This window comes from Felis catus, chromosome B4, assembly GCF_018350175.1.
Source record: "Felis catus isolate Fca126 chromosome B4, F.catus_Fca126_mat1.0, whole genome shotgun sequence".
In the NCBI taxonomy this organism is placed as follows: Eukaryota; Metazoa; Chordata; class Mammalia; order Carnivora; family Felidae; genus Felis; species Felis catus.
The window spans coordinates 92537243-92560458 of record NC_058374.1 but is presented as its reverse complement, the minus strand read 5'-3'; the positions used below and the strand labels follow the sequence as shown (position 1 = coordinate 92560458).

At 43.6% G+C, this 23216-nt stretch overlaps 1 long non-coding RNA gene across 1 annotated transcript; it reads right to left on the bottom strand.

Annotated features, from left to right (window-relative positions):
* Positions 1–2968: 2968 nt before the first annotated feature.
* On the bottom strand, positions 2969–10259 carry LOC111561387. The gene is made up of 3 exons (XR_002743935.2): positions 10120–10259; positions 7119–7249; positions 2969–4826 (listed from the first exon to the last, which is right to left on the bottom strand). It is a non-coding gene; the product is annotated as an uncharacterized LOC111561387 (long non-coding RNA).
* Positions 10260–23216: the final 12957 nt, after the last annotated feature.

Here is a 23216-nt window from a genome sequence, read left to right as displayed (position 1 = left end):
CGGAAACAGGCTCCAGGCTCTGAGCCATCAGCCCAGAGCCTGACGCGGGGCTCGAACTCCCGGACCGCGAGATCGTGACCTGGTTGAAGTCGGACGCTTAACCGACTGCGCCACCCAGGCGCCCCATAGTTTTGTAAAAGTTTCTTAACGTTATGTGCGTATGGGAAGGTTAGAAAGCAGGGTTGCGAAGATACTCCCCTCTCCTGCGGTATGGTTTGTCCAAATCTTGGTTGTGCAACAGGCTTCTCACTGAAGAACCAGGAACAGGGAAACGCTGAAAGTCGACATGTTTCATGATTGTAATAGGAGTTGAGAAGCCAGCTTCTCCTTGTTCCATTAGCATGTGTACTTCTCCATAGGAAGGATATGATGGGGTCTTTCATCTAACGTACGGTAGATGGAATAATATCCTCCAAAAATGTACATATCCTAGTCCCTGAAACTTGTGAATACGTTCCCTTCTGTGGCAAAGGGTTTTGCAGATATGATTAGGTTAATGATCTTGAGATAATGAGATTATCCCAGAGGGCCCAAAGTAATCACAAAGGCCTTTGGAAGAGGGAGAACAAGGGTCAGAATCAGAGAAGGTAAGGACAATGTAAGCAGAGGTCAGAGAGAAAGAAAGAAATTTGAAAATGCTATGCTGCTAACTTTCAAGATAGAGGAAAGGGCCATGAGCCAAGAATTGCAGGTGGCTTATAGGGGCCTGGAAAAGTCCAGGAAATAGATTCTCCCTTAGAGCTTCCAGAAGGAATGCAGCCGTGCTGACACCTTGGTTTTAGGACTTCTGACCTTCAGAGCTGTAAAACAACAAATCTGTGTTGTTTAAGCCACTGCGTCTGTTTCATTTGTCACAGCAGCAATAGGAAACTAATCTGGGATTGTCAGAGTACAAGTCAAGTGCAGGCCAAGTCCCCGCGGTGGTTCCTGAACACCACTGTTCCCTAGCCTGGGTCCAATTTAGTTGGCTGTTGCCAGGACGGTGGGGTTGATTTCACCACCGTTGCGTGGTCTCGGAACCCTGCTATCTTACCCGGAAAGAGCCAGCTGGAGTCCTTTGCCTAAAAGTAAAAGGGCAGGAACTTGAGGCTTTTGGTTCTTCTCCTTGAATTAGCCCAGAAACATTCATAGGAGTCATCAGAATATGTCATTCTGATTAGTTTCTAACAGGGACAAACATCGGCCTCCTTTTCCAGTTACTATGAGGATTAAGAGTTAATACAGCCAGGTGTGGCCCTTAAAACATTGCCGGGCACTTTTTAACGTCTTTAGTAGGTGTTAGCGGTTATTTGTATTAGTCATAGTTCTTCAGAGACACAGAACCAATAAGGGGTGTGTGTGTGTGTGTGTTATACACATAGAGAAATTTACTTTAAGGGTTTGACTGACACAACTGTGAGGTCTGGCAAATCTGAGATCTGCAGGGGAGGCCAACTGACTGGAGACCTCGGGAAGAATTAATGAGGTCTTGAATTCAAAGGCAGTCTAAAAGCAGAATCTGTCCTTCCCTGGGGACTTGAGTCTTTCTCTGAAGGCCTTCCACTGATTGGATAAGGCCCACCCACATTATGGAGAGTTATCTGCTTTATTTGAAGTCTATGGATTTTAAAAAAATTTTTTTTCAGTGTTGATTTATTTTTGAGAGACAGAGTGTGAACGGGGGTGGGGAAGAGACAGAGGGAGACACCGAATCCAAAGCAGGTTCCAGGCTCCGAGCTGTCAGCACAGAGCCCAAAGTGGGGCTTGAACTCATGAACTGTGAGATCATGACCTGAGTTGAAGTCAGACGCTTAACCGACTGAGCCACCCAGGTGCCCCTCAAAGTCTGTGGATTTAAAAATTAATTCCACTTCAGGGACTCCTGGGTGGCTCAGTTGGTTGAGTGTCTGACCTCGGCTCAGGGCGTGATCTCACGATCTGTGGGTTCAAGCCCCACGTCGGGCTCTGTGCTCAGAGCCTGGAGCCTGCTTCCGATCCTGTGTCTCCCTCTCTCTCTGCCCTCCCCACTCTCATTTTGTCTCACCCTGTCTCTCAAAATTAAATCTAAAAAAATTTTTTTTTAATTAATTACACTTCAAAAAATCATCATAGCAACATCTAAACGGATATTTGACCAAACGTCTCAGTACCATAGCCTCGCCATGTTGATGTGTAAAATTAACTATCACATGGTTAATTGTTCCCTATCTTCTATCCGTGGCTAAAGCTTCCAGAAAAATATAAAATCCTAAAAGTAATCCTGGAGATCCGTATCCTGTTTCTAGTTCTGACAAGAATGCTGCCCAGGTCTTCAGTTGGTATCTCTATTAACTACAGTTAAGAAACTATTCTCTAACTCCACTTTAGTATATTTTTAATCCTAAATGGGTACCATCTGCTAAGATGATTATATAATTTTTCTCTTTTGACTTATTGAAGTGTTTTATTTATAGGTTTCCTATTAATAAACTATTCCTTGCATTCCCATGGTAAATCTTACTTGGTCAGATTGTAGTCTTTTCAAAGATGCTGCTGCATGTAATTTCTTAGTATTCCAGGTTCGTTTTTAATTTGGATTCCTAAGTCGGTGTCAGTTGTCTGAGGGTTTTATTTTTCATGGTTTGGGCAGGAGGGTCTGTTTGTGGGACCTTTGTTAAAACGTGGTATTTCTGTTTTGCGCCCGTCACAAAGTGGGTTGGTCAGCATGCCGTGTTTCTGTGCCGTGTGACGATTCATAAAGCATGGGACCAAACGTGTTCTTGCGGCAAGATACGTAGACGGTGTCATTACGAAAGTAATCTGGTGTTTCCTTCCCTTGCAAATTCCCTTCCATTGGCTCTGTATTAACGTTATATCAAATTAATATTACGTTAAACACCAATATTTTTAAAAACTGTACCTTACCCTTACAACAACATGACCTTTCTTCTTCTGCCTTTTGGATCTCCAACATGCTTTCTGTAACTCTCTGTAAACCTCCCCCCTGGAAAAAAAAAAAATCCTGTAGGAATAGCCAGCCAGCTGTTTTTCAAGAGGGGTCGCCATCCAAACCCCCGGTCTCTTTATGAGTCATCTTGTTTTAGGAATCCATCCTATGTTCTTTGACAAATGTAACTTTCCTCTTCAAAAGCATCACTGTGTGGAGCTTCTTCTACACTGAGACCAGCCTAGGCTGACTTGTTTGACACTTCATGTGGTTTCCTACAAAACGAACCCAAACAAAAGTCGAAAATATGTGTGGCCATTCCTGACTTTAAAAAGAGAGTCAGTGTTTGGCCTGGGTGGTCCTAGTGAGGCTGGTGCAGAGCTCAGGGCTTTTCTTCAGGGGATGGAGGTGCCACTTAGAGGTCTGGGTGGCTTCTGTTCCAATTTTTTTTAATGTTTATTTATTTTTGAGACAGAGAGCATGAACGGGGGAGGGTCAGAGAGGGAGACACAGAATCTGAAGCACAGGCTCCAGGCTCCGAGCTGTCGGCACAGAGCCCGACGCGGGGCTCGAACTCACGGACAGTGAGATCATGACCTGAGCTGAAGTTGGACGCTTAACCGACTGAGCCACCCAGGCGCCCCTGGGTGGCTTCTGTTTCAGAGTGAAGCCAGCAGTTAAAACAGTAGATTCTGATTAACTAGTCACACAACTAAGAATTATTTTCACAAATGAGCATCATTGAAACAGTGCTCTGGGGCACGCTAGTGAGGTTAGTAGTTCTAAGAGGAAAATCGATTCCGTCTTCAAATAAACGTGGGACAAGGTGGGTTACACAGAACTCTACTGACCGCTTTACTGCACAACCCCACAGAGCTGTGAGTACGTTGATATTCTCTGTGACCTCTGAAACTTTTCCCCCACGTTATAGTTGTTAACATACCCAAGTGCACCATTCCTAGGTGGAATATATTTTGAGGAACATTAAGTAATCGTCATCATTATCCTCACCTACACTGAGTGCTTACTAGATAGTACTGTTGGGGATTTTACATGCTGTATCTCACTTAATCCTTTCAACATCTCTGGGCGATGGGCGCTATTCATTGTCCAGTGGTGCAGAGCACAATGCCAGCACTAGTGAATCACAAATCCTAATATGCATCCAGGTCTGTCTGATTCCAAAGGCTGCATGCTTAGCCAGTAAGCTACATTTGTTATAGCACTACTGAACTTTGAAATAGTCACCTCGTGGAGTAATACAGCGCATGACATTGATATATACTTTCCTGATACTCTGAGAACTATCCTATCTTCTCACGCCCTGAGATCCAGCCTGGCAGATCCGTCTATCAGTGAGCACCTCCCCACCATGCTGCAGCCACTCAACCAATGAGAGCTGTATCAAGCATACTGGAAATGTGCGTTGTTTCCTTCCTGAGGGCCTCTCTGTGTGACCTCTGTGTGTGTGTCAAGAGATGTCTAAATGATGGCACCCGACCTCCTACAGAAAAATAACAGAAGACACCAAGCTGGATGTTAAAGTTTGATAGCGTGTCCGAGGACACAGTGGAGGAAACAGAGGGTAAAGATTAGTGGGCAACTAGGGGTTGGTGGCAATCCTTTGGCAAATGAAGGGCACCACTGTGGCCTGGGAGCAGTCACCAGCCATTGTGTGAAGCTCTGGCTGGAGGCTTGCCCGTAACCTCAGGATCTGAAGAAGACAGAAAAGCTAACGCCAAAGAACTTGCTGGAAATCCCTCTCCACGGGGGCCATTCCGTGTATTGCCATGATTGCTCCCATTTAAAGACCCTATCTCCTGTGCTAATGGGACAGCCTTGTGCAGCCTCTTCTAATAGACTCCACACGTCTCAAAGCAGTGACCAGACTTCTTCCACGCTGCACGACAGTCTTCCACACCTAGGGATGAGAAGTTGACAATGATATAATTCTGCCTATCAGAGAACTACTCCCCGAGGGCCACGGCAATATGTTCTGTGGGAAGAACGCCCAGTCTGAAAATTTCCCATCTCAGGAAATCTGGGAATAAAAATGGCCAGACTTGGAAGACCTGGTTTAGGGGAACCCTATTCCTATTCCCCCCTCTCTTAAAGTGTCCCCTCATCTTCCCCATTCAAAAAGTTAGGACTTCTCCATGCATACGAATTAGGCTTTGTTACATAAGAAGCCACCTCTAATGCTAGTGGCTTAAAATTGCTTGCACTTGTCTTTTATTACGAATCTGATTGGCTGGGGAGTTCTGCTGATTCGAGCTTGACTTAGCTGATTTTAGCTGGGCATACACATGCATCTGTGGTTGACTGGTTAATCGTCAGGAAGCGGGCTGCCCTAGTATGGCCTGAGCTAGGAGAACTCCCGTCTATCTCTACCAGGCTAGCCTGGGTTCATTCTCATGGTGATGATGTGGGTTGAAGAGAGGAAAAAAGTAAATCCCCACATGTAAGAAGTTTCGAAGCCACTGGCTGTGGTACGTTTGCTAACGGTCCACCGGCTAACGCAAGTCTCATGATGAGCTCAAGGTCAGAATGAAAGGAAACAACTGTAGGGGGAAGGCCAAGGTAGGCACTCTTAGACCTCAAACGAGTCTCTCGACTTGAATTTAAATCGGATGGTGAACAGAATGGTAAAAGTGGCTGGGTTACAGCTAAGAATCCTACCAACCGAGGCCCTTCGGTGACTTGTAATTCTAGAATTAGCCTAAAACCTCTTTCAGAATACTGGATTGACCGCTTTGTGTAATTCTGACCAACTGAAAGAATGCAGTAATGCCAGAGACCAAGATATGCCACCCCCAAATATGCCATTTTGATATCAGAATTGTTTTAAACTGAAGACATTTGAAATTCAACAGATGCAGAATGGTGGTTTCGTGGGGCTTATCTGATGAAAAGCAGAAATTCCTGGGAAATCAGGCCACCATAAATTCCCTCATTGGGGTGGGTCTGTTCCTGGAACAGAGACCAAGAGTAAACCTACCATAAATCCTCTCTCTAGGGACATTTTGTGGCCCTGAAAGAGCGTATATACAGCATCATTCCTATATAGACCAGCATCACAAATCACAAATCTCTCTTGTTCTCCTAAAACCTCGTCATCCTAAAAAAAAAACTTTTTTTCCGTAGAAACGTTTTCTCCCTCTTTTTCCCCTATTAAGGTGTATGAGCCCCAATTCTAACCCCTTTAAGTAACTCCTCACCAAGCATGCCTCCGTGTATCCACGTTGTGTGTGTAAATCATTTTTTTTTCCTCCTGTTAATCTGTCTTTTTGTCAACTTAATTTGCAGGGCTCAGTCACTCCACCTAAGTGAGTGCAGGAAAGGCTTTCCCCTCTCATACAGCACCATCTCTATGGCCCAGCAGGTCAGGAACCATACTCTAAGAATGCCCTTGCTTATTTAAACCATTTAAGTTGGGGTCTTCTGTTGCTCACAGCTACTAACATCCTATCTAATCGAATATTATGTTTGAGTTGCTTCTTGAACAACTAAAGGGAGATATGAAGGAAACGAATGGACATGTGAATCTATATTTGGAAACAGAGATAAGGGCAGGAGATAGATATTTGAAGGTCCTAGGCATATAGATGTTACTTAGAGTCACGTGACTAGACGAAACCACGTGGGAAGGATTGTAAAAAAAGAGCAGAGACCTCAAAATGGTGCCGTGGGGCACTCAGATATTTAGAAGTTGAGCAGGGGAAAAGCTATCAAAGAGACTCAGAGTGACCAATGAAGTAGGAGAGAAACCAGAACAGGGTGCTACCGAAGAACAAAGGGGAAAAAAGGAATCTCAAGAGGAAAGAGGAGTTGGATTGCGTCGAACATTTGTGAGAAATCCTGCTCTAAGCGCTTCGGGACCTACAGAGCTTCCTCTGTTCCAGAACCTGCACCCTTGCCCCCTATGCTCCAGGTTACTGAACTGCCTCTTCCTCTGCGTCACATCTCGGGCTGTACTCTCCTTACCTCCGGCTTCACCTACGTTGCAACCTCCACATGAAACATGCCCCCCTTCGTCTCCCCTCTCCAACTCCTGCTACTGTTCCAGGTCTCAACTCAGACACTGCTGCTTCAGATGTGGTTGTGGGGTCCCTACCCTATGCCCCCCAGGAACCCCACACTTCTCCTGTTGAATTTGTCTGGGCTGCCATAACAGAATCCTATAGACTGGGAAAATAAAGGCTTATTTTCTCACAGTTTTGGAGGCTAGACGTCCAACATCAAGGTGCCATCACTGTTGGTTTCTGAGGCACCTCAGAAGGTGAGGACTCTCTCCTTGGCTTCCAGACGGCTGCCTTCTTGCTGTGCCCTCACGTGGCCTTTCCTCTGTGCGTGAATGCAGAGAATGCGCTGGTGTCTCTCTTTCTCATAAGGACATCAGTCCTGTAGGATGAGGGCCCCACTCTTAGGCCCTCACTTAGCTTTCCTCACCTCCTTAAAGGCCTGATCTCAAAAACAGTCCATTGGGGGTTCAGGCTTCAGCACGAAAATTGGTGGGACACCGTTCAGTTGATAACACCCATCGGACACGTATTGGAAGAGAACTTGTCTCTGTTGGACTATAAGTGCTGTGGAGCCAAGTCCAGGCAAAGTGTATATTCTATTTTCTATTATCTTCACATACCACAGTGCCTGGAGGTGCTAAAAATATTTACGGCCCAAATGAATGAGATCATGAATGTAGGGTCCACCTCTGCTATACCATCTGGCTAACCCACATAGCTAGCCAAGGCTTTACCCTAATTGGGAATTCTCCCAGGAGTGTCCCATTTTCAGTGCTCAGTAAAATCTCACCCATTTGGAATAAATGGAGGGAAGCCTAGTGTGAATTAGGGAGAAATTATAGGATTTTAAAAGTTTTGGTATTTTCGAGGAAGCTCAAAAAAAAAAAAAAAAAAAACCCTTCGTATCTGAAATACTGCTTTGTAATCTGTTCACTGTTTGCCTTCAAACAAATGATGTTACAATTGTTTAAAATGTGATGAAAACACCCTTTCTTTAGTAAATGAAGCAATCATCCCAAAATGAGTTTTGACTATCCTCTTACTTCGTAAATTCTACTTGCTACATACAGATGAGGCAAAGGTAAACTTAACCAGGCTTCCAAAAAAAAAAGCGAGTCCCAAATTCAGGATTCCAAAGGTCTCTATGCTTTAGGAAAGCTAAAAATGAGGAGAAGAGGGGACTGCAGATGGGCTCAGAACTGCAGTATTTCAAAGCTCTGTCTTTTGCTATATAAAGTCAAAGTAGTGAGTTTGATTTATAGATATTAGGATACTATCTTTAGAAAAAGGAAGTCAGCAGTGGTATATATATTCTCCTTCCCTTGAAGATTGCACACACTTTTTTTTTTTAAGATACAAAGATGATTTGGGAGCATAGAAACTTGGTTTTGTTTTGTTTTGTTTTTTAAGGGTATCTCATGTCTAGGTTTTCCTAAACTCTAAAATACGTTAGGGGGGAAAATCTCTTAAGTTCCTAACCGTTCACTGGTGGTAACCCTTCAAGGATGCCTTTCTTCCTTTTTCTAAAAATAGAATGTGTTTAGGTAAAGGCTGACTTGGGATGTAAACGCCTAGTTGCAGTTAGACAGAGAGAGAAAAGGCACTCAGCTCCTGGAGGGTTCCAGCTTTCTCTGTGGGGCTGGATTAGGGCTATTATCCCAGTGGTTGCCCGGTGAGGCTCAGTGACATGTGACAAACAAGCTGACACGCAGCCCGTGCTGACCCAGGCGGTACTAACAATAACACCCGGGCTGCCACACTCAGGCCTGCCCCTCCCTCCAACCAAGACCGTGTCAAGTGGAAACATGTCTCTGAGACGCGGCACAGACAATACCTCTGGCTTTCGGGACCATCACACGGAGCCGATTCCTTAAACAACTGTACAGCGTCACAGGGAAGGGACAGAGGCCAGGAAAAAACTACTACACTTGTCTAATTATTTCAGCGCAGCCCCAATGCAAAGCTACCTTGACTACTTTGACCCTTGGCGTAAATGCAGATTTGTGGGTATCTCCTATTCCATGGGCGAGTTCTTGTGATATCATAAAGAGGAACACTATGGCCCAGGGATTTGAAGAGATTGCCCAGAATCAATAACACCCAAAAGGAAAGAGTGCAGTGACCACGTGCACCATGGGCAGATTCAGGGGTGGCCTCTTTGTTCGGATTTATTGATAATTGTTAGAGAAAAAGCCTCTGACAAAAGCCACCTTATAACAAGTATTTTTCTCTTTGGTCCACAGGCAGTTCCCTAACGTAGCTGTAGCCCACAGGCCCTGAATTATGAAAAAAGCCTTCAATTTCGTCACAATGCAGAGTTTGAAGGTAAGCGTGACGCCATGTTTGAATTGAGAGAGTGTGAAGGTTTGGGGGGAGACCATTGGATCTGGTGGATATCTGTAGGTGAACGCTGTATCTTAAATGTCTGGATGCTCTTGGCAAGGTCCAATTTGGCCCCGGAAGAAGATGATGAGTCTCTCTCAATCACAGAGTCTGAGACGATAAGAAGCACACTCTGGTCCTGGCAATAACCCACCGATAAGATTGCCTTTCCTTGTCCTGATGGGATAAGAAAGACCTTGGCACTCTTCAGGCACTCAGGCTGCCAGGATAACACTGATGTGTGCACGCACACACGCTCCAGCCTTACGTGTGCACCGGCCCAGCTTGCTGAAAACAGCAATCTTTGCTCTCCTTTGGCCTGGGACTCTCTCCTTCCTTCTCACTGAATTTATAGGCTGTGGAGACTATTAAACTTATTTTTATTTTGCTCCTATCTGATAAATCAGAATCCCCTCTGGAGAGGAGCCTGTTCAATCAGCTTCCCCTTAGGAAATAGAGCATCAGTGCTTAGCCGGAGTATACTCACAAACGGCCCTAGGATTGATTTGCTTTCACAGTTTCCTGAATTTGGGCCTTAGTTTTTTCATTGTGCAGTGGGATTACAATCACTTCCTCACAGAATTGTTATGAGGCTTGAATAAGAGGAAACGATGTATATGACAGCCTTGTAAACTGGGGGGGAGGGGCAGGCTGGGGGAAATAACCGTCATTAAGAAGATCCATTGATCAATAGCCAAGTTTATTCATGTAGATATAAGAAGAGGATTCTGGGAGCATGCATTCTTAGCCATTTTCTAGCGTATGAACTTTAACAAGCTAATTAAATTCTTAAAGGCTTGATATTCTTACCTGTATTATTAAGAAGACAACGTCCACTCTCACCAAGCTATGGCAAGAGTTAAAAGGATACCCTCTTGCACTGCGATGCCTAACACATAGTGGAGGCTTTCTAAATGGTCGTTATGGCTGTTGTGTTCACCCGGAAGAAGTTATGGCTGTTGTGTTCACCCGGAAGAAGTTATGGCTGTTGTGTTCACCCGGAAGAAGTTACGGCTGTTGTGTTCACTGTACAAATAGAATATTTCTTTCTTCCCTAACTTGCTAGCGTCCTTCTCTGCTCAAGAATTGAATCCTGACCTCAGTTATTGCTATGAGTGTGTAAGACTGTGGCCAATGAGACTGATGTTTGGGGCATGAAAAGAAATAATTCACGGACTGCGCTCTGAACACTTTGTTTGCATTTACGTGAGGCTTAGTATTTCAACTTCCTAGATTGAAAACAGAAAAGGTACCAAGAAACTTAAAAGGCGGGGGGAGGGGGCGCAAACCGAAACAACTAACGAACCTTCCTAGTACACAGTTTGCTAAATTTTCTGTCAATTTTGCGAGAGGTTGGGTTCTTTACTGACTCCAAGGTGAATGGGCAGAGTTATATATTAGGCCTACCAAATGATAAACTGTAACTTTCAACGTCTAAGTTTAGTAAAGGAAAAAAGCCCCCGAATTCTTTCAATAAATAAGGTAGCTCTCAGAGCCATATTATGGTCTGTTGAGAGAGAAAGAAGAAAAGAGCAACATCAGGAAGCAGTGGGTGAGCTACAGGGAAACAGTCTTCCCTCAGGTAAAGATCCCATCGTAGGACCCTGGGATACGGCCGCGTCCCATATTTGCACCCACGTGCTTATGTGAGGCTATCTTGTCCCTCTTCTCACCGAAGTTACGTGAGACAAAACTAAACAAGTTCCTAGATGAACTTTTGTAGATTTCTGCTATTATTCAGCACCCGAAAGAAGCTGGTGGGCCTGGGGACCAGAGTCCCCCATGGCTGGGCTGACACTGGATCCCATTATATCCTCCAAAGAAAACAGGAGCTGGTGTTGAGGTGAAATAGCAGAAACCAAGGGGGCAGGAGTTAGAATTGCAGTGGGCTGAAAAAACAAAACAAAACCAAAAAAACTGTAGCGCCTCCATTCCCCAGGCTCAGAGCTCCTCTCTGTCTCTTTCTCTCTCACACGCACTGCAAGGTGATATCCACTCACTCTTGCCAGGATAGTTCCATCTTGGTGCCATTTTTGTGAACGCAGATAACATGGCAGTGCAGGGTTGGGTGCTGCGAAACTCTGTCCAGGAACGTAGTAACCTGACGCCCAGTTTAGGAGTTTCTCTTTTAACAACCCTGAATAGCGCTTTCTTATTTGTCGCTTTGCAAACAAACATATGGAAAAGACCGAAAACACTGTAGAGACTGCAAATAGATCTCCCCTCCCACGCCAACCCGCATCACCGAATCCTGCGTAGAGAATGGCTCTGAGGCCATATTCATGTCTGGGGGCGGTGTGGTCTATCAGGGAGGTTCACGGAGGGCTCTGAACGGGGGAGGGGGGAGACACGAAGAATGCATTTGCCTTCTTCGAGCTACAGCTGTATTAAATAGACGCCCAAAATAATCACATGTGCGTAACAGTAGTGTTGGTGTCACCTAAAAATTATCTCCTCTGCAGCATGTTCGGTCTTTGGGTTATCGGTTGTTCTTCAAACAGACTTGCCCCACCTCCAGAAAGGTATCACCCCTCGGATTTTCTCACGCTAAGCTTGCATTACTTGGAGTTTCTGCCCTATCTGGGTTGGGTGTCGTTGCTGCTCTAATTCTCTCTCTCTCTCTCTGTCTGTCTTTGTATCTGCAAAATCCCACCTGAATTACACTTCTGAGAAACACCTCTGGCTAGTTATGAAAGTTGATAACTCTTTGTTTGAATCTCACACACTTTGTCTGTGATATCTTTCATTTAGGTTCACTTGGCTCAATTTATCCTGCGCAACCCTAACCAGATAATGAATCTGTGCCTCTCACTGTGCTTTTTGCATCATTTCTCAAGCTAGTGATTTGTCTTTGGTACCTGCCCCCTTAAAGTAAGTCTAAGGTCTTTGGGTCCTTTAACACCACAAGCTTGCCCAAGCAACTGCCAAGTTAATGACTTCATTGACTACAGAACATTTACCCTAGGCTCCAATAACCACAGGATCCATACTGGCCATCAATAATTCTCTGTGTGTTATTGTTCAGGTCCCGCTTCCCAGGAGGGGCCACCCTATGATGTGGTGCAGGAAAGACCAGCTTCTAGGCAGACTGCCAACAAAAGTTCTTAAGAAACTGACCCATTTCAAACACGTCCCCTTACCTAATTAAAATGACTGCTACCTCTGCAGAAGAAGTCCTTTGAACCTTCAAGACCTTTTCAGACTCTTGCATAACTTTGGGCAGGGAGCAGACAACAGTTTCAGTCCCATCTTAGGGCAGCCACAAGTGCAAGGAGGCAGAGGAAACAGAAGAGGGATTTGACAGGTGACAAAGATACCTTCCCTTGTGCCAAAACTGTCCTTGCTTTCCATCAGCTATGCCTCTGTTTGTCTCAAGTGCCAACCAACCCCGCACTGCCTTATGCATAGAGGCAGCCCAGAGGGGGCAGAAACCCTTCTTCACAACGGGGAGAGAGTAGATCGAGCTTGTTAGCTTGAAGGGGGAGAAATGAAAACAAAATAGTTTTGTGACTGTTACCTGCCCCTTTATATACATCTGGCTACGTGAGTACACTCCTTCAGACTCTTTCTGGATGTCTTATTTTTTTTAATGTTTATTTATTTTTGAGACAGAGAGCATGAATGGGGGAGGGTCAGAGAGAGAGGAAGACACAGAATCCGAAGCAGGCTCCAGGCTCTGAGCTGTCAGCACAGAGCCCGACACAGGGCTCGAACTCCTCACGGACCGTGAGATCATGACCTGAGCCGAAGTCGGACGCTCAACCTACTGAGCCACCCAGGCGCCCCGATGTCTTCTTATTTAAAAATGACAGTAACCATCTGATGGTGCCATCATGGCCACCAAAAAAAAAAAAAAAAGCATAAATTCATGGAAATGAGTTCAAAATAGATTACCAGGCAAAAATTAAGCGTGCACTTGGCAGATATCAGGGTGAGTAGCTCCCGGGTTGTCCAATATTATTAAATCGATAAACAACTGTCAGAATGGAGAGTGAAATGGGTGACTAATTGGATCCTGAGAAAAATTAAGGTATATTTATTTCTCAGATAGATTTACCTTCCAGTCTTCCACGTGGGAAAAACATTTTGCTTTCTTTTCATTTTTTCAGCCACTTGCGACAAGTACACAGTCTCGAATTCCCATGATAGGATTACACCACTATAAATAGACCTTGGAAACTCCACTCTGACTTTTAGACCCTGCCATTTACATTCAGGAATTTCCCCTCTCCCTTCCTGATATTTAAAAAGAGAAAAAATCTTTGCTATGCTTTTTTGGTCTGTGAGTTTCTCTTCTACATGATTTTCCATGCTACATGATGAAAAGTCTGCAGGAGGATCAAGAATGCAGAATTGCAGGGGCGCCTGGGTGGCGCAGTCGGTTAAGCGTCCCACTTCAGCCAGGTCACGATCTCGCGGTCCGTGAGTTCGAGCCCCGCGTCAGGCTCTGGGCTGATGGCTCAGAGCCTGGAGCCTGTTTCCGATTCTGTGTCTCCCTCTCTCTCTGCCCCTCCCCCGTTCATGCTCTGTCTCTCTCTGTCCCAAAAATAAATAAACGTTAAAAAAAATTTTTTTTTAAATAAAAAAAAAAAAAAAAAAAAAAGAATGCGTATTGTTTCTTAAAGTGAACAGAAGCCTTGGAATAAATGCCTACGTGTGATCCTCAGAGCCAGTCAATAATTCCAGGCACCTGCAGGCGGCAAACATAAATTTGATAATCTGAGAAAATCCTATTCTAACAACTGGCCTATTTAAATTAATTTACAGTGTGCTTAAATCATATATCCTATTCAAATTACAAGCAAATAAATATGTAATGCTAACCATATCTCTGAGAGATGGGTTCATGTAGCTCCTACCCACTCAGAGGAGGTAGGTGTGGGCTTACCGAAAAGCTAACTTACCTTAAATTATGCAGATGTCTGCTTGGACACATTGATCTCACAGGATGGAATAAAATAAAAGATCTCAGTTCATTGTAACCTGGTTTTAATGGGGCTCAATCGAACTGAAAGGGAAGAACGTGAATCACAAGAGACACAACTATTATACCAGAATCTATACCCTGAAACTTGAGTGTTAATAAAAAGGGGCTTTGCCATTTCTCTAAATTGGTGATGAATATTATTTTTAGAGACTAAATTTCTACTGTTCTCACTAGGTAATCTTAGTTTAAGAAACTCTTCAGTTGACATGCACATGTATGAACTGTGTGTAGAGATAGAATTCCACCCTACTATTCCTACACCCAGTGCCCCGGTGAGAATATTTAATCCTGAATATTTGGCACTAACTTGGTAGGCTAAATACATTGTTGTCAATACAGTAGTTGTATGTTAGATTGTAAACTCCCTCCAGATAAAATATAATTAATGTGCAGTCTAGAGGTGTATAGTGTTTTGGTGACAATGATGGTTGGGTGTCTTCAATATTTTACCGGCTACTCCTATCAAACGCATTAAAAGAGGGGCACCTGGGTGGCTCCGTCGGCTGAGCGTCTGACTTCATCTCAGGTCATGATCTCACAGCTTGTGAGTTCGAGCCCCGCGTCGGGCTCTGGGCTGACAGCTCAGAGCCTGGAGCCTGCTTCGGATTCTGTGTCTTTCCCTCTCTCTGCCCCTAACCCGCTCGCATTCGGTCTCTGTCTCTCTCAAAAATAAACATTAAAAAAAATTTTTTTTTAAACGCATTAAAAGAGTTGTCATAATATGGCTTTAAGTTTCTAGGGGACATAACTTTTAAAAAATTTTTTGACAATGTTAGTAGAAAAATCATCAAAGCCAGAAAATAGAATGAGCCCTGGACTCAGCAATAAAGACAGGAAAATATTTCGTGGGGATGGTACAAAGTGATTCCTATAGGCCCATTAATGCAAAAGGCCCAAGATTGGGATGAAGAAAGCATGAGTGGAGTCTTGTGAGGAAGCGATAGGATGGGAAATAAAAATCCTCTCGGTGTCTGAAATGAGGTCAGTCTAGGTTAAGAATGAGCATAAGGTTGTGTTTTTCTAAGGGTGCTCTGGAATAAGGGAAGAAATATTGGTGTGCGGATGCAGGAGGAAGAAGCTACTGACTCCCTCGCATCCAAAACTGGACCAGGAGGTCCCCATCAACAGCACGGGACCTATGAGCATAGATGTTACTGCTACCGTCTACTGATGTCACAGCTCGTGATGCCTGTGACCATGTGCCTTCTAAATACGTATGGGCTGCCCTCTGGTATATTCAGATCTGGCCACTCAAGGCACCCTGGTCGTATGGCAGACAGAAGAGGTCAATAAACCTCTGCAAGTGGAGATCTAGGTTTTCATCCCCAGTGTTTTGACTCTGAGTGACATGAAGACAGCGAGTAGTAGGTCCTCCTGGCGGGTTTTGCTGAATAGGAAGAACAAGTCAAACCAAATAAATAATGACCTCCCTTTCAGCAAGTTGAGGTATTCACTTCAAAGACACCAAAGCATCCTTCCCTTGAATCCCTCCCATTCCTGCTCCAACCACAGTGGTTGCCTGTTTACAGAAATAACCCTGAAGGGAGGGGCTGGGAAATGAACATGACAGCTGCCACTGTGGGCCGTGCTCGCTCGTTCCCCACAGTTGGGAAAGTCTTGGTTTCTCAAGAGTTCCGACAAATCTTGCGGCCAGTGTTCCCGCTCCCAGGGTTCTCTTCAAGATCTGCTGCTCCGTCCCTCAATAATGGAGAGTCCTTCATATCCTTCCTGGGTTCTGACCTTCAAGTCTCACTTAGTATTGTGTCCCAGGGACCACATTTTAGGGATTAAGCATTCTGAAATGTAATTGTAAATCCTACTGCCAGGCACTCAAGAAGCCAGCCAGGTTAGTCTAACCTTTAAGAAATACACTCACCACTATCTAGAAAACAAGCAAGATATGAATACTCCAACGGCTAAATTTTGTCAGCTGGCTTTTTTTTTTTAATGTTTGTTTATTTTTGAAAGAGAGCAAAAGGGAGCAAGTGGGGGAGGTGCGGGGGGGGGGGAGGGAGACAGAACCCAAAAAAGCAAGCTTCTTGCTGTCACTGCAGACCCCGACATGGGGCTCGAACTTCCGAGCCGTGAGATCATGACCTGAGTCGAAGACAGATGCTCAACCAACTGAGCCACCCAGGCGCTCCTGGAGCTTTTTTTTTAATGGAAAAATTTTGTCTAGAACACCCCATATATGTATTTGATACTTTAGAATATTTCTTTAAAAAGAATAGCATTAATGCGAGGATGGCTATAAAAAAAATTTTACAACCCTTTATTTCCCAGATTAAAAAAAAAAAAAAAAAACAGGCACAGAGATTAAGTGACTCGCTCAGGGTAATTATACTCCAAAATTCCTTTTAGGTTCTTATTTAATCAAATAAATTTAATAGAAATTGAAAACTCCAAGCCCGATACACATTTTATCAATAAGCCTGTGGCTCTGACTTTTGTCACAGTGTGAAAACCACACTGTGCCTGGGGGATCCTTTCTGCTCAGGACGGTGTTTCCTCTCTTTCGTTCAGGAAACGGTCGGCGGAGTGAGCAGACCCTGCCCGCAGATGGTCACGGGGTAGGATTTTCCTGCTGCACAAAGAGAACTTGTAGACCCAAGAGAAGGATTCCTTCTAGATCAAGCCTTCCTGGAAAATTCCACTTTAATCCGTGAATCAGAGAAACACTGGAGACAGGCCCAGTCTTAAAGTATAGCAGTTCTTAACCACTGCTCAGTATGCCCACCTCGCATCTAGCAGGAGATGGCAGGGGAGTCCGCTAACAGACTCAGTCTTGCTTAAAACAGCTGCTGTCCCAGCCAGTGTTTTCCTGGCTCTCCCGGGACTTGGAAAGGGCTTCAGGGAGGAAAAGGAAGGCCCCAGTGCCAAGCGTGGCATTTTCTAGGGACACTGAGCACATGGAGAAAGCAAGAGAGCCACAGTGGCCGCCCCTGTCCCCCTCCAACCCCACCCTCACCCCTACCTCTCCCACCCCCTCAAAGCTTCGCAGGAATTCTTTGGCTTCCTAATTTAACATCCTCCAGGGCGTCTGGCTGGCTCAGTCGGTGGGGCCTGTGACTCTTGATTTCAGGGGTTTAAGTTAGAGCCCCATGTTGGGTACAGAGATGCCTTAAAAATAAAAAGACAAACCTTTAAGACAAAGAGATAAGATAACATCCAGCGAAATTCCCAGGGAGGCCACACCCCCAGTTATCTCTATTTTCCTTGCTTTCCCAACAATTACACAGAAGTTAAGAAAACCTTGAAATATTAATCACTGTTGTTTTCTTTCTTTCCAGCACTTCCTGACCTTTCCCCTAGTGGGCAGAAGTATCTACTTTGCAGAAGAACTAATGTTGTGACTGGAAGGCTGGAAGGAAAGGTTAGTTTTCAGAAGTTTTATTTCCCCTCAACACAGATCACAGATCTACCTATAACAATGGATATTTTGCTACTACACATACTGCTGCAGTGAACTTGGGCATACATTCCTTGCTCACTAGTCTAGTCCTTGTGACAATTCCTATCAACAAACTTTGCTAGATCAGATCATAGACATTTTTTTCAAGGCCTCTGATACATATGCCCAAATCGCGTCTCTCCCCCAGAAAACTTGGCCTCATTTTCAACCTCACTGACTTCATTAGAGTGCATTAAAAAAAATTTTTTTTCAACGTTTGTATCCACAAAGATTAGTGGTGGTCTCTCCAGGCAGAGACCCCCGCACCGGTTCCCTTCCTGTCTGCATGGGGGCCTCCCGCCCTCCCAGGACATGTCCCCATCATCCCACGTGATCTTCCCCTGACCTGGGCAGTTGCCGAGCCCGCCCGAACTGCCCCCCACGTGGCCGGCCCTCTGTCCACAGTCCAACAGCACTCGCAAACTGGACCCGTTGACCCCTTGGCAGGCGTTCGTGAAGGGGAAAGACCCAGCCTCGTAGGTCAGTGGACATGGGGCTGGAGTGGAGGAATTTACCCCGTAACACAACAAGCTGTAGGGTTTCTGGATGGGCAGAGTATTTTTAAACAGCTCACCACCACAACAAAAGTTGCCAATGCCGGCCTTTCTGAATCCCAAAGAATTCTGGGAAGGTGCTGGCTAAGGTGGATTGTGACCCTGCAGCGGTGGTGGTATTTACTACTGGCCACCATTAATTGGTCTGTGCCAAGCCTGCAGTGTGTACTTCCAAAACATTGTTTTATTTCGTTTTCACAACAACCCAACTATCTTATGGATGGAGGAACAAAGACTCCAGTGCTTCTGACCTTGACCACCGGACAATGCTCCCTCCTAACGAGAATAAAAGATACTACTTTCCCCAAATACTCTACTCCCTAAAATATATTTTTATGAAAGATTCTACTTTAAATAAATACAGGAAGCTGTACTTTTCATTAGGACTTGAAAGGTTCCCCCCTGAGTAAAATAAAATCTGGCCTACCAGGTGGTTTAAGACTCAGCTTCTAAGTGGGTGAATACGTTCATTTAGTACAAATGTGTACGAGGAAGGGTCTCCTTGGTCACCCACATGAAGGCATAAGAATCAAAACTGATTCTTTAAGGGACTAGTGAAAGCAGCCATGAACCTTGACCTCCCTTTCAGGGCATGGAGGTCCTAGCAGCTTGTCCCGTACAGCAAACTGGTCCTGTCACCTCTCCCTGGACCCCCACTTGAGAAGTCCTGAGAGGCAGTAAGCTTTTGGAGAGTTTGGCTAATGGCAAGAAAGTGGCAAAGCAGACATGTTCCTCCTTAGTGTTCATGCCCCGTCCTTTCCAGGGAAATTTGCTGGGGAAGCCCCCTTCCATATCAGAAGTAAAGAGGACGGGTCTCCATGTGACCCCTCCCCTCTCAACACAGATGAGTGCAACAGAATGAGTGGGTAAACACTGACCAGGTCTTAAGGCTAATTTTAGGAGGTTTTAGGTTATTCGCCAATTAGGTCCTTTGATTCATTTCCCCCCGTGTGCGTAAAGCAACATATTTCTGCATCATTTAAGAGAAAAGAGAATTAGTATGAGCTACCAACAGCTGGCTGACAACCTTGAGCCCTGGGTGTGTTGGCACTGATCCAGATTTCACATGAGGAGTTCATTTTTGGTTAGTCAAAAAAGGGAAGGGGTTGGCCCAGATCCTGTTTCACACGTTCAGGAGCAAGGATTCGCCGTTCCCTTCAGAAATTGCTGGAGGGTGGCTCTGCAGGTGCACTTGTCTCTCCACCTGATACAAAAAGGACCGTTCAGCTGTCTGGGTTCTTCCTCCGACAAGTCTGTGCTTCAGTGCAGCAGTTACACCAAGCAAAGGTTAATTCCCCTTTTTCTCCAAATCCCCGTTTATAAAGATCTATTATGTCTGCAGATTCCAGATTTTTTCTTAAGCTTCTTTTTCTTCCTCATGAATCCTACTCACCCTCACTTCGAGGTTAGTTTTTAGACTGAGGCTGAGTTTACTAGCACAATAAAGACCTTCATGTTTGTTGGAGAATGAAATCCTCTTAGTTTCCTAATCTGTGAGTCACCATTTCAGAATAATAAAAATTTCATGTTTCAAAATGGTCCTAGCCTTTCTTATTTTCAATGTAACAAGTAATCAATGCAAAAGAAAATTAATTGGGATAAAAAAAATCCTCCCAAATCCCACCACTAGAGAAGACTAACCACCATTAACATTTTAATGTCCATGATTTTCATTATTTTTTCCCCCACAAATTACAAGCCATTTAATAATTTGATTTTTTTTTTTTACATTTTGGATGTTAGATGAAAATAGAATAGATAAATGTCACTGTTTTTAAGAGGGGCAGAATACTGAAAATATTAACATGCTTTAATCTACCTATAACAATGGATATTTTGCTACTACACATACTGCTGCAGTGAACTTGGACATACATTCCTTGCTCACTAGTCTATTCCTTGTGACAATTCCTATAAACAAACTTTGCTAGGTCAGATCATATACATTTTTTTCAAGGCCTCTGACACATATGCCAAATCGTGTCTCCCCCCCCCCCCCAGAAAACTTGGCCTCATTTTCAACCTCACTGACTTCCTTAGAGTGCATTAAAAAAATTTTTTTTTCAACGTTTATTTATTTTTGAGACAGAGACAACATGAACGGGGGAGGGTCAGAGAGAGAGGGAGACACAGAATCTGAAACAGGCTCCAGGCTTTGAGTTGTCAACACAGAGCCCGATGCAGGGCTCGAACTCACAGACCACGAGATCATGACCTGAGCCGAAGTCAGACTCTTTTTTTTTTTTTCAACGTTTATTTATTTTTGGGACAGAGAGAGACAGAGCATGAACGGGGGAGGGGCAGAGAGAGAGGGAGACACAGAATCGGAAACAGGCTCCAGGCTCTGAGCCATCAGCCCAGAGCCTGACGCGGGGCTCGAACTCACGGACCGTGAGATCGTGACCTGGCTGAAGTCAGACTCTTAACCGACTGAGCCACACAGGTGCCCCTAGGATGCATTTTAAAATCCAACTCTCACAAATACTAAGTAAAATAGGTCTTTTTAAAATTTGTGCTCATTTGAGAGAGAAAAAAAGTGGTACCTCCATGCTTTTAAAAAAAAAATTTTTAATTCTAGTATAATTAATATACAGTGTTACGTTAGTTTCAAGTGAACAATACAGCAATTGAACACTTGTATACGTTACTCAGTACTCATCATGCCAACTGTGCTTTTAATCCCTCCACCTCTTTCACCCATTCGCCCACCTGCCTCCCCTCTGGTGGCCATCAGTTTCTTCTCCATAGTTAAGAGTGTTTTTTGGTTTGTGTCTTTTTTGTTTGTTTTGTTTCTTAAATTCCATGAGTGAAATCATGCGTTATTTGTCTTTCTCTGACTTATTTCACTTGGCGTTATACTCTCTAGATCCACCTATGTTGTGGCATATGGCGAGATTTCATTTTTTATGGCTAACATTCTATTACATATATACCACATCTTATTTGTCAGTTCTATGGATGGATGGACACTCAGGCTCCTTCCATAATTTGGCTGTTGTAAACAATGCTGCAATAAACGTAAGAGTGCATGTATCTTCTCGAACTGGTGTTTTTGTATTCTTTGGGTAAAGAGTAGTGGCATTACTGGATCATAGGGTCATTCTATTTTTAATTTGGGGGGGAAGCTTCATACGGTTTTCCAATGTGGCTGCACCACTTTGCATTCCTGCCAACAGCGCAAGAGGGTTCCTCTTTCTCTATATCCATACCAATATCTGTTGTTTCTTGTGTTGCTGATTTTAACCACTCGGACTGCTGTGAGGTGATATCTCACTGTGGTTTTGATCCGCATCTCCCTGATTAGTGATACCGTGCATCTTTTCATGTGTCTGTTGGCCATCTGTATGTCTTCTTTGGAGAAATGTCTGTTCACGTCTTCTGCCCATTTTTAAATTGTGTGTGTGTGTGTGTGTGTGTGTGTGTGTGTGTGTGTGTGAAGTTGTATAAATTCTTTATATATTTTTGATACTAACCCTTTATCTGATATGTCATTTACAGATACCTTCTTCCATTCAGCAGGGTGTCTTTTAGTTTTGTTTATTAGTTCCTTTTCGGTGCAGAAACTTTTTATCTTGATGCAGTCCCAATAGTTTATTTTTGCTTTTGTTTGCATTGCCTCAGGAGACATATGCAGGAAAATGTTGCTATGGCCAGTGTCAAAGAGGTTACTGTCTGTGCTCTCTTCTAGGGTTTTTATCCGGATTTTTCACGTCTCACAATTAGGTGTTTAATCCATTACAAGTTTATTTTTGTGTATGGTGTAAGTGGTCCAGTTTCATTTTTTTGCGTGTAGCTATCCAGTTTTCCCAGCTCCGTTTGGGAAAGAGATGGTCTTTTTCCCACTTCTCATTCATGTCTCCTTTATCAAAGATAATTGACCATAATATCATGGTTTTATCTCCAGATTCTCTATTCTGCTCCATTGATCTATGGATCTATTTTTAGCTAGTATCATAGTATTTTTGATTACTATAGTTCTGTAGTATAGCTTGAGATCGGGGATTGTGATACCTCCAGTTTTGTTCTATTTTTCCAAGATTGCTTTGGCTATTTGGGGTCTTTTGTGGTTCCACACAAATTTTAGGATTATTTGTTCTAATTTTGTGAAAAATGCTGTTGGTGTTTTGATAGGGATTGTATTAAGTCTGTGCATTGCTTTGGGTTGTGTGGACATTTTAACGATATTTGTTCTCCCAGTCCACGAGCATGGACTTTCTTTCCACTTGTTTTGGTCATCTTCAGTTTCTGTCATCAATGTTTTTATAGTTCTCAGAGTACAGGTCTTTCCCTTCCTTGGTTAAGTTTATTCCTAGATACTGTTTTTGGTGCCATCGTAAATGGGACTTTTTTCTTAAATTCTCTTTCTGCTATTTCATCATTAGTGTTTATAAATGCAATGGATTTCTATATATTGATTTTGTATCTTGCGACTTTATTGAATTCATTTATCGGTTTTGGAAGGTTTTTTTTTGGTGGAGTCATTAGGGTTTTCTATGTATAGTACCATATCATCTGCAAATAGTAAAGGCTTTACTTCTTCCTTACCAACTTGGATGCCTTTTTTGCTTTTTCTTGTCTGAGTGCTGTGCCTAGGACTTCCAGTACTATACTGAATGAAAGTGGTCAGAGTAGACACCCTTATCTTGTTCCTGATCAGTTTTTCGCCATTATGTTAGCTATTGAGTTATATATATATATATATATATATATATATATATATATATACATATATTTATATATTTATATATATATATGTGTGTATATATATATATATATATTGAGTATGTTAGCTATGAGTTTTATATATATATATTTTTTTTTTTATCATGTTGAGGTGTATTATTCCCTCTCAACCTAAGTCACTGTGTCCTTGTTGATTTTCTGTTTGGATGAGCCATCCATTGATGTAAGTAGA